Below are 12,988 nucleotides of genomic sequence, written 5' to 3'. Positions count from 1 at the left end.
GCTATAATGGAATGGAATAGAATTGGGATTAGTGACAGATTGATGGGGGGGGGGAAAACAGTAGTCATTTATTCTCTCTGTCTAATTTATGAGCTGTTCATATTTGCTTCTTTTACAAATCCGTTTTATTTTTCAGTTGATTTCTACTTGGAATTATCTCCTGTTTAATCTCTGCTTTCCTTCCTACTACTTTAGCTCCTTCTGCTTTTAACCTGAGGATTACAGGTCTCCTTTGGTCTCTGTTCCCCCCATACTCAAGTGTTTTCTTACAATACCTAAAAGACTTTTCAGTACCTTTTAACAATTTATCACCTTAGCTCTAACAGACTTCTGCCAATTCCATACTGTAGTCTGGTATATTTTTTAAAGCGCTTCAAGGAGACTTATCCCCACAAAGGCAACATAGTGCTGAAATGATTGATGCTATCAGCAGATCATTGTCTCTTCTTAAGCAGCACTTTAACCTCTGTCTGCAATTTGTTTTTACAGCTCTTTCTAAGGGCTGGCCAGGTTTTTTCCGCCACAAGGCAGCTTTTGGCAATGAAACATCCGAGATGTAACCACTGCAAAGCCACTTTTTTGCGACCTAACTCCTCATTTCCAGCACTGTAAAAAAAACCACCTCGACGAGAGTCACAAGGCTTTTTGCATCAAGGTTTTATCACAGTAGTGCCAGTGTAGACACCATGCTTGATTTTAGTGCTGCTGTTGGCCTCCAGAAGGTGTCCCACAATGTCTCTCCTGACCACTCTGGTCAGCAGTTTCAACTCTGCTGCCTGCCACCAGCTAAACAACCCTCCACTCCTCCCTCTTTAAAGCCCTGGGAATTTTGAAATTTTGAAAGACTGAAGAAGATGTGGAGCCCAAGGTGGTGTTGCCGAGTGGTGTGTCCAGTCAGGAGCTGTTCTGCACTCCAGAGGTGTCTAGCCAGTCTCGTCAGTCGCTCTCTGGTGAGCTAGAAGAAGGAGAGCAGATCCCTGGTAAGTGGTTTTGCTTTGTGAAGTTGAAGCGGGTTGAGGGCAGAGAAATGTACAAGGATGGCTGTGTTTTGGTGGGCTGGGCATTTCCTTGCACAGCTAGGCGGTATGGCAGAACAGGGAGTTGATGCACTCCGAGATTTCACAAGAAACCCCCAGAGAGATATCTCGGAAACTTTCCTGGAGGTACTCAGCAATCCTCTGCTGGAGGTTCCTTGGCAGAGCAGCTCTGTTCCTTCCCCCATTGGCAGGGACTTTCCTGCGCCACTCTGCAATTACTTGGGCAGGGACCAAAGCTGCAGACAGGAGAGCAGCACAGGGACCGGGATGGAAGCTGTAAGTGTGTAACAGATGCACCATTCTTTCCTTGCTTACCCTCAGAAGTGAGATATATTCCATACTGACACATGCATGTGGAAAACGGTGGGAAAGTTTAGATTGTTGCGCCCCATAAGTGTCCCGTGACCCTTTCACATTGCTTTTTTTAATGAACAATGCCCCTGGGTTCACTTACCATGCTTGGGGTGTTCTCCTGCATGTGTGCTTGCCTAGGGTCACTGAGAAAGTGATAGGTATGTTACCAGCTGTGTGTTTTTAATGTAGCGTTTCAATGCTCTGTGTGTGGCTGCCAATAGTACTTCTGTTTGTTGTTAATTACACCTTTCCAGACGTGACCTTGAGAACCCACCCCACAACAGCAACAGAGCATCTGCGCCAGATAAGAAAATGCCTAAGATGGAGCAAGGAAGATATGTTCCAGGAGGTGTTACTGCAGTCAAAGACAGACAAGACTGAATGCAAGACGTGGAGGGAAAGCGACAAGCAGGAAAGAAAAGAAAAGGGTGCGTACAATAGGGACGCCATGGAGAGGCTGATAAAAGTTTTGGAGTGTCAAACCAGCATGATCCAGTCTCTAATAATGGTCTACGCTGAGCAGATGCATGTCCACTGTCCCTTTCAGCACATTCAGAACTCTTTCCCATGCACTTCACAAACTCCCCCTGTGCATCCCTTTCCATTTACTGGCACTTTTCACTTTTCTCTACATTCCACCCCCACAGAGAGCTTTTTAAATTAAAACTGAACTTATGCTCAGCTCTGAAAGTCAGCCTTCCCGGTACCTTCTCCCCCACCAAGAATCTGTGTGTGTGTGCATATGGTGTTGTGTTGTGGTTTATTTGGCAATAAAAACAAAGTTATTTGAATTACAAGAACTCTTTATTTGTTTCCACGTAAGTTATGATAGCAGATGGCACCTGCAAATCAACAGGCACTTTATCAGTTCTTTAAATTAAATCCTAGGCCTTAACAATCACAACTGCTGCCTAGCATACCAAATTTAATTAACCATTGCAGTCCCAAGCATAGCAACAAACATTACTGGTTTCTTCGAGGTGTTGCCTCAAGGCATCTCTGATTCTTATTGCCCCACGTTGCACCCCTCTAATAGCCTGGTATCTGGCTGCTCAAAATCAGCAGCCAGGTGTTCCACTTTGGCAGTCCACCCCTGAGTAAACTTTTCGCCTTTCCCTTCACAAATATTATGCAGTGTGCAACACACGGCTATGACCATAGGAATTTTTCCTCATTAAGTTTAACCTGCCATATAGGCATTGCCAGCATGCCTTTAATCGACCAAATGCACATTCAGCTGTCATTCTGTACCTACTCCGCCTGTTGCTCCTTACTGCTCTCAAGGTTTCCCGTGTACAGCTTCATGAGCCATGGCATTAAGGGGTATGCTGGTTTCACAGGATCACTATGGGCATTTCTACTTCCCTTACAGTGATCTTCTGCTCTGGAAAGAAAGTCCCTGCTTGCAGCTTCCTGAACAGGCCAGTGTTCCTAAACATACGGGCATCATGCACCTTTCCGGACCACTCCGCATTGATGTCAGTGAAATGCCCACGGTGATCCACAAGTGCCTGCAAAACCATGGAGAAGTACCCCTTCCAATTGTTGCACTTCTTGCAAGGTGGTCCGGTGCCAGAATTGGAATATGTGTGCCATGTATCGCCCCGCTGCAGTTAGGGAAACCCATTTCTGCAATGACATCCACAATTTCACACCCATTGCCAAGAGTCATTGTCCTTCACAGCAGAATGTGATTAAATACCTTGCACACGTGCATTAACACAGCCCAAACAGTTTACTTTCCCGCTCCAAACTGGTCTGTGACAGACCGGTAGCAGTCTGGAGTCGTCCGCTTCCACACTGAGATCACCGTTCGCTTTTCCACCAAGAGGGCAGCTCTCATTTGGGTAACCTTGCGCCGCAGGGTTGGGGCGAGCTCAGCACACAGTCCCAGGAAGGTGGCTTTCTGCATCCAAAAGTTCTGCAGCCGCTGCTTGTCATCCCAGACCCGCATAACGATGCGATCCCACCCCGCTGTGCTAGTTTCCCGAGCCTAGAAACGACACTTCACTGTGTTCGGCTCTTCCGTTAATGCCGAAAGCAATCTAATGTTGCTGCTTTCCATGGCGGACACCGCATCAGGCAACGAAGGCTACTGTTGCCTTCGTAACTTCCAGAATAACTCCACTGCTATTCGCGACGTGCTTGTGACAGCTGTCAGAGCAGTGGAGATCAGCATGGGATCCATTCCTGCAGATAGGTGTGGCGGGGCAAGCAGAGAACAAGGGACATTGAAAAATGCCATGAACTGAACATGGAATGCTGGGGCAGAAAGCAGCATGGGACATTGAGCCCAGACCCATGATGTGCCACAATCCCCTGCACCTTCTCTCAACACCTACTGGCAGAAGGGGGAGAGATGCACTGTGGGATAGCTACTCACCGTACACTGCTCTCGTTGCCTGTGCAAGTGACGCAAGTGTGAATGCACTATGCCACCAGTGGAAGACAATGTGAACACACAACAGCAATTTTCTTTAAGTGCTTTTTTATCAGCGACCAAACTCTCGACAAAAAAACTCTGCCAATGTAGACATGGTCAAAGAAAGTATCCTCTCCAGAGCTCTTCCAGTCTGATAAAAAAAAACCTTACTTCTTAATCTTTGTTGTGTTTTTGCTGTTTTCTGTATTCTGAGTTTATTTTATTCTCTCCATTCTTGTTTTCTTTCATTTTTATTCTGATCGCATTATGGGTCACTCTTCTTTCTCTTAGTAGATTTGGCTTATGACAACCTTTTTATATGATCCATGAGAGAACATCTTCATTTTTCTGAAACAAATATTTTAATACACCTTACAATTGATTTCCACTTCCTCTTCTGTAATAGAAAGCAAGAAATTTGTACATTTTTGTTCTCACTTCTCAGAGTCAGCAGCTATCTTGTCCATCTTTCTTCCACACAGTTTGTCCCTAGAGAATTCTGCAGATGCTTGTAATTACTAGGTTTCCTTTTCCCATGAACATTTCCATAGACAAGCATGGACACCTTTACAGGTGCAAATATAGATCTAAGCAAAATCATGAATGCATGTAATTGAAGATGCAGTTAGCACTAGTTGAGATTTTTCAACTTTTTTCAAAATTTGAGGAAATCTTTTGATGAAAAAAAAATCAACAAGTTTTCATCTATTTTGACCAGCTATAGCAGCTCATTACAACTTTGCAAGTAGAGAATTTGGTCTTCCTATCTCTGAAATTTACAAGCATTCTTGATTCTTTTGACCAGCCTCTAAACATTGTAAACCTTTTGGGCAGGGACCCACTGGTTGCATAATGCTTAGAACAATGAGATCCTGGTTAGAGCTGGTTGGAAAAATTCCTAAGATGAGCTAGAGCCAGATTCTGACACTGTTATTCATGGTAATACTTTACCCTGTGAGCAGTCCCATTGAAATCAATGAGGCTACATGTGAGGATATGCTACTTAGATTGCAGACTCTTTGGGGCAGGGAACATCTAGTTAGGAATGTATACACTGCTTAATGCAACAGGGCCCTTTATTAGCAGACTCTATATGCTACCATAGTATAGATAAGCAATAATAATAATTCAGAGCTAATACAGATGGAAATCTGACTTCCGATTCCATAAGTGCAATATATGTGTTAGCAAGAGCATTTTTTCTAAATATTAAACTGTGAATGTTATAATAATATGTCAAAGTAAGAAACTCAGTTTTTTTCTTTGCTAATTAGTATCACCTTAAAGCAGTTCTGCTAATCATATACTCAAATGTAATCTAGTGTTTCCAATTATCCTTGACCAGCAGCAGAGTTCAGGGCTTTGAATAATTGTGTGGCACAAGTACTTCATACTTTGATAAATAAAAGCTAATTTAGTAAAATTTAAAGGCAGAAATTAAGTATATAACCTTGATTTCCACTTGGGCATTACAGGTTGGTCACAGTTGTGGCAGTGAAATTCTCCAGATGCTTTTAATGAGGGTTATTAATTCTACAATCTGTAATGACATTAATTGTCCAATACAGGACACAAATGTGTCCTTTGAGAGAGAAGTTTCATGGTTTGTTACAGCCTGTGTGACTTCATTTCTGTCACTTAAGTAAATCTGTTTTTTTAAATGTTAATAGTATACAGTACATATGCAGACACAGCAGATGAAGTGTAACATTCAGAGGAAATTAAATAAGGTTTCAGTTCTCTGTATATAAAACTTATTGAATCACTCATTTCCATTTTCTAACCCAGTATGCTATGAATTGCGCTCATGTCATTTTACATGGCTGTATCTGAGAAGATGTTTGTAGAGCTCAATATATCAGTGAATGCTATTGAAAGTCTTTTTTTCCACTACATTTTTGGTAGATGGAATCAATGTCAAAAATGTGTATTGACGGATTCATTGGCCTGTTGAATCAGCCCATTAAGTCAGGAAACAATGTCTCCATTGGTCTCCCCTCGTGAAAGAGTGTTTGTTTCTTTTTCAAGCACAAATGGGCAAGGAAGGGTCCTTTTGACTGTTGGGTCACATACAAGGTGCTTTTTAAAGCCCTCATCTAGACAGTTTCCACTAGCTATGTGGTGTCATTTGCAGACCAGCTGGTCTGAAGTTCTCTAATCATGAAGCTCTCTTTGAAGCCAGTGCAAGTACACCAACGATGAATTTGGCCTATCAAGTTCAGATGCCACAAGAAAATATATTCTAGAAGAATGGATACCTGTGGCCATGCTGGAATGAGTCATCTGAAAGATAGCAAAGTATTGTGCTGTTGGTCGAATCTTAGCTCATTTTGCAGATATTCCAGCTTCTTATTTAACAGAAGATGCCATTTGAATAAGTTGCTATGGGTAGACAAAAGTAGCCTGGTGCTACATAACAGAAACTCCAGTCACTGGAGCTAGTCAAGTTGGTCCCTTAACTCCTGAGTAGCCTTTTGTTAGGAAGCTGGATTGATTCTTTCAGAATCAGTCGTAATTTTTCTAATTAATTAGATATGTAGTGTACTTGATCAAAGAATAATTTAATGTCTTTCATGTGTTTTTAACTGGCCTCTACTTAGTCTTAAGTGTCACATCAGATGTGGATAATCTTAATGGTTTTAATATGTGTACGCAGCATTATTTTAATGGTGTATTTTTCTTCCACGGGTACCTAGCTGCATTATAGTATTAGTACGAAAGGTGTTCATCATTACTGATTAAAGAAATTAGACTGAATAACAAATACATAGTAAGAAATCACAGTAGGACTGGAATCTGTCTGTATATATAAATGATGTTATTCTTTGTAGATTTTATACCAAAAACTCAATAAGTGAACTCCATGCAAAACAAGTGAAAACATGAACTCTGTTTCCTAATTTATTTAACCACATTACCACCTGACCTATGTGAACTATTTTAATACAGCAATAAAACCAGAGAAATGCATACATATTAAATGCAGCATCAATAGATTTGAGGATTCTAGTTAGAATATAAAAATTGGGGTCACCTGAGCTGTATCTAGCAATGGATAACCCTCTAATTTCCCCACACATGCAGAATGAATTTTGTTATGTGCACCAATGTGGAGGTGATGTGTGACACATCATCTCCATATTGGTGCACATAACAAAATTCATGTGGTGGGGGTGGGGCTGAGAGGTTCGGAGTGTGGGAGAGGGCGCAGCACTGGGTCAGAGTGTTGGGGTATGCGGGGGTGGGGGGGTCCTGGCTCTGGGGTGGGGCCGGGGATGAGGGGCTCTGGGGTGGGGCAGAGGGTTGGGGGTGGGTGAGGGCTGGGGTGCAGGCTGAGGGCTGGGGTGCAGGTGGGTGAGGGGGTGGGTTGGGGTGCAGGCTGGCCCTAGGCTATGGCGGGGAGAGAGGACTCCCCCCAGCTCTCTCTCCTGTCAGCAGCACCTGGGCTGGGGAGGAGGGGCACCTCTCCCTGCCATGGCAGCTCCGGGGTGGGGGCTGTGGGACAGGCATCTCTCCCCCAGCCATGCCAGGTCCAGGCTGGGGCCAGCGGGGAGAGGTGCCTCTCTTCCAGCCACAGCAGGTCTGGGCTGGGCTGGGTGGGGCCAGAGGAGAGGCGAGTCTCCCCTGGCTGCAGCAGGTCCATGGCTGGGCTGGGTTAGGTTGGGGCTGGGGCTGAGGCTGAGCGGCTCTTAATAGGCTACACAGTTTAAGAGGAAACTTAAAAAACTAAGTTTACTTTTACCATTCTTAGTCCTTTTTGGTCTAATTTAACCCCAATCCTGCAGTCTGAGGTTTTGTCTACACTGCAGACCTGTACCACTGCAGCTGTGCCGCTGTAAGGTTTCCCATGTAGCCACTCTATACCAAGGAGAGAGAGAGCTCTCCTGCCGACCTAATTGAAGCATCCCCCAATGAGTGCCGGTAGCTGTCCACGGGAGAATGTCTCCTGCCGACATAGCACTGTCCACACTGGTGCTTATGTCAGTGAAATTTATGTTCGCCAGGGGTAAAACACACACCCGCCTGACAAAAGTGCGAGTGTAAACATAGCCTTAGTCATGTGGGCAGATTCTCATCCTTGCGTTCAGTCCCACTGACGTGAATGTGGCTCTGAGGAGGTCTGCCTGCATACCTCAGCTTGCAGAATCAGGGACTTAGTCTCAGCTTGCTGCAGCCGTTGTCTTTCTACAGTTGAGTTGCAACTTTGATTTAAAAAGAAAAAAGCACCCTAGAAGGAAGAACTCCCAGGTAAACTTATTATCCATTCAAACAATTTCAAACACAAAGACTTTCAGCGATGTTGGGACTAACTCACTTGCTAGGCTCGCTAATGATTTGGGATGGCAGAAAACTTCAGATGTGTTCCAGACAGCAGCAAAGATGATTTTAATGGCTGGACTCCCTGCAGGAGAGAATTTCCTTGGTAGTTAAAAAATACAAGGCTATCAGCATGTCGTTTACATAGACGGGAAGATTTCAGTTTAAGAGACTACTGCTAAAATATGCTGCTGCCATAAATAATTTAAGAGGGTGAATTAGAAGAATGAACTGGTCTGTATTGAAAACATAGTGAAGATAAAATATTTTAGACTGGCGAGATGCTCAGGAAATTTGGGTTCCTAAGATACTGAGTATTCAGTTAGGACACAGCAGCATAATTAGGAGTTCCAAATCCTGAAACTTTGAAATCAGAGTCCTGGTGAAGCTTGCTGTGTAAGAAAATCGATGTTGCTTTGTATATATTATACTGTATATCCTTAGTCTGCCAGCCTGTGTAATTCTAAGGAAATCTGTTTAAAACAATACGATCATGCAGCCATGCACATATAGTAGATACTGCTCTGGCTTCAAATCTCTGTGACCTCCTCTAAATGAGCGTACATAGGATATCTGTAAGACTTTACTAAAATGCTGTTAAATATGGATTGGCCCTTGTGATGAACTTAACCAATAGAGATGAGATGACAGACCAACTGGGTAATTCAAAGTGTATGTCAACCTTTGCATTCACTGGCAAGCTTCAAGAAAATAAAAAATGAAGACAAAATCTGCAGGTCTGGCTGCTGGAAGCTTAGGGCTATAATCTGTACAAAACTGATGGCATATTATTTTGCCAGATCAATAGAGATAAAATGTGCAACTGTGTACATGGAGGAATGTTAACTCATTTACTGCAAAGGCTGCACCAGAGTTGGTGTGCTGTGGGCAATAGTACACGGGACTGTAACCTCCATTGTGATATATTGGGTTTGCCGTAGTTAGAGCAGTAAAAACTACTTCATTTACACAGCTCCCATGAATGAGATGTAAATGTTGTTTAATGGGCCACTTTGGTGATGATCTAGTGAAACAGAACCATATGTTGTGATTGAACAGTGACAAAATGGCACCTGGTTGCCTCTTTCATCCCATACCATCTTTGCAGCTTGGTATATTACACAGATCACCAGTGAGAGGTGAAGTGAAAGGGGAGAAAGGCTTCAGAAAACTAATTACAAATTTATTGTGTTAGAAACAATGTTTGCATGTGGCCAAAATAGAAAGCTTTTTTTAATCCTTGGTTGTGAAATCCAGACCAATTGAAATACTCTGAAATATCAAGGGGTACTTGTGGCACCTTAGAGACTAAAATGTATTTGGGCATAAGCTTTCATGGACTAAAACCCACTTCATCAGATGCATGGAGTGAAAAATACAGTAGGAAGATATATATATCTTTTCATGTACTTTTATATATATCTTCCAACTGTATTTTCCACTCCCTGCATTTGATGAAGTGGGTTTTAGCCCACAAAAGCTTATGCCCAAATACATTTTAGTCTCTAAGGTGCCACAAGTACTCCTCGTTGTTTTTGCTGATACCAACTAACATGGCTATCACTCTGATACTGAAATATGTCATTGAAATACTGGGGAAGAAACTCGGGGAGAGGCCAGTTCTCTTGGGAAGTTGACAAAGAACTTTCTCAGTTCAGTGAGGGCCTTCACCTCTAAGACTGACTCTATCCTGCATTTTCATAGCCTGAATTCAGTAAGGTGGAGGGCAAAAAGCAAACACATTTTGTTTGGTTTATCTTTTGTGTAGATTTTTATTTCTTTTGTTACGTTTATGTTCTTTTCCTGAAAAATTGATGTTACTGTAGACAGCAGAGAGGTTAAATTATGGTATTTTTATACAATTTATAAATGTGTACTTAAGCATTACATAGATATTACTTAATTTCAGATCCCAGTTTGAGTTTGCAGGGCTGGGAGTGAGGAAAAAATACACAATTTTCTTGTACAATTGATCTGGAACATATTGAGAACCTCTCAATATCACTTTCACAGCCACTTTTCAGAAAAGTGGAGTACTTTTGACATGGCAAATTTAAATCCTTAAGTGTTATATAAAGACAGTATAGTAAGAGATCACTTTCCCCCACCCTAACTAAATTAAAATTGATTATGATTGAGATAAACTATTCTAAAGCTAGAAGCTAATTCAGTGTTTTTTGTTTTGTTTTGTTTTTCATAAACTCAGAAAAGAGCCTGGTGGGTGGGGGTAACCTTAGATGAACCAGCCAGTTTGGGCACAGTTTCCTATAATGTGAATTGTGGTTGAAGGCAGCTGAGATTTCTGACCTGGTTTTATGCACAAATTTTGCAATTCTGTAGCACCTTCCTTTTAAGGAGTGTGAGCACTTCAGAATTGTGTTTGTTTGGACATCCTACCTTTCCCACAAGTAGGTGCTACGTGTTTATATCCCCATTTTGAGGAACGAGGAATTGAAATACAAAGAGGGCTAGTGAGTTGCTCAGTGTCACACAACAATTCTTAAGCTGAACAAGGGATAGAATCCAGATCTCCTGTTGCCTGGTTCCCTTCAAAATCTGGATACAGTGTCGTCAGAAATGGCACCGTGACCACAGACATCTGATTGTTAAGCTAAAATACCGGTGCTGACAGTAGCCAACTTGAGAATTTCTACATCATATGTCTAGCAGGATCATTAGGTTTAACTTTCAAGGCAGAAACAACACCACTGTAATAATGATGAATCTCAGTCTTGAGGGTTGATTCCCCACCTCCCCAATTACAGTGATAATAGCTGCTCAAAGTAAGGACTCCGGACTCCCAGCAGACCATCTCCCTCTTGCAGATGATCCCCTATGTCCTACTAAGTCTAACATATAGAACCTGCTCCCTGGGAAGAATTTTCATAATTGGAATGATTTAAGTACCTAAAGGGTAAAGTACTCTATTTCACAATTATAAGATGCTGCCTGATGAGTGGGAATTGAAATCAAAAACTTCAGTTCCTAAATGCATGAGAGAGAAATTATGTCTCAGACTATCACTGCTGGAAATGAGCCAACAACAATCAGACAAGTAATACTAACCATTAAACCATTCCCTCCCTGCCCCCGAACCTCACCATCCTCTGTATATTCTACATGGATTCAGTGGTAAAACATTTGCTAATTAGTTATGTTTTTATTGGTCGAGCAACTTTGCTCTTTCAATTCAGTAAAACTCCAAACTAGCACTTCTGGGAGAATCCCACGACAAAAGCAGTTGTCCTTATTCCCCCCTTGATTCTACTTATCGTATTTATCATTTGTTTTTACCAAGAAAGGGCCCTGATATTTCGCATCTCTTTTTTTTCAAGAGAGTCCTAGGGACACAAAAGGCAAGAGCCGTACAAAAGCCAAGATGATTTATTTTAAATTGCATGCAATTATAAATGAATTTAAAGTGATAAAATACATTTGTGCTGTGTGAAGGCCCTGGAATACTGTTTTAGAAAGAGGTTTGTTAGTAATTTTGAACCATGGTGTTGGGATATTTTGTTGTGTTTTTAATAGCTGTGTTTTTGTAATTGGATAAATGGGAGCAGCTCCTCTAAGGTAGGGTCACTTAGATTGGGTCCTTGCAGAGGTCAGTGAGCAGCATGTGTTGATGTGCTGAGAGATCAGTGTAGGACCAGGGAAGTATCATCCTCTGGGAAGCTCCCTGCAAAAAAAACCAAAAAGCAATTATGCTTCAAAAGTGAAAACCATGTCATTGAAGGTATAATGTAGGCAAAAATATATTTACTTATCTACAAAATGCACCATTAAAAATCCCCCAAAGCACTAGAGTATTTTTTTTAAATGGCAACTATGCATCTCGCCCACTCCTGGAGCTTCACAAAGCAAAATTGTTAGCATAACACTTGTCATTTTGTCACAGTTATCCTTTGTCTACACTAAGGGCAGCGGGTAGCGCACAGGCACCACACACGTAGCTACATGCCGCAGTGAAAGCAGGCTGCACCCACACTTGTCACTGAGGTGTGTAGCTAAATGCAGCAGTGAAAGGCTCCAGCAGGGTGGGAGGCAGTGGGGAAAGGTTCTGGGAACTCCCCACTGCTGGATCCGGCCAGATCTTTTCCCTGCTGCTGGAACCTTTCTCTGGGGTGGGGAAAGGCTCCAGCAGCAAGAGACTATACTGTTAAAAATAGTAGTGTAGATGTGGAAGGCGCTGCTTGGGGAATTAGAGAGCTGTGTAGGTATATACCCTAGGGTTCAGGTGTACAGGGCACTCTATTCACCTAAGCAGTGCCTCCCTATCTAAATTGCAATTTGTATTTGTGTTAGCTGAGTTTGCAGTCTCTGTATCCTACACACTGCTATAAGGGTAGACCTATCTTTAGAGATGTTGACATGACTTCTATATTGGTTAAAGCAGAGGAGAGGGATTGAGGAGGTCAGGGTACTCTTTCTGGTTCTGCATCCTGTGTAATCATGCACAAGTGATGTCACTTCTCTTTGCCCCAGCTTCTCCACAGTTACCTTCCCCATAGGCAAAAAGAAAAGGAGGACTTGTGGCACCTTAGAGACTAACCAATTTATTTGAGCATAAGCTTTCGTGAGCTACAGCTCACTTTGAGTTTTGAGTGGCTTTGCTCCAGTTTATGTAAAGTACTTGGCGATCCCTACCTGGGTGAAGGCACCAGAGAAGTGCACAGTTTTATTATGGTGAATGAGGTCTCTTCAAACACATCTCCACCCCTACAGAATAGTTAATTTCTCAAAAAAATCATTTTGCAGCATGCATTGCACTATATTTAGTATGTAGGTATATATGTAGACAGTATTATGCAAGGAAATTTTTCAGGTTTTTTTGTGTGTGGGGTGGGGGTGGGCACTA

This window comes from Lepidochelys olivacea, assembly GCF_965140295.1.
Source record: "Lepidochelys olivacea isolate rLepOli2 genome assembly, chromosome: 11".
Lineage (NCBI taxonomy): Eukaryota > Metazoa > Chordata > Testudines > Cheloniidae > Lepidochelys > Lepidochelys olivacea.
The sequence above is the reverse complement of the archived record's forward strand: the minus strand, read 5'-3'. Positions refer to the sequence as shown.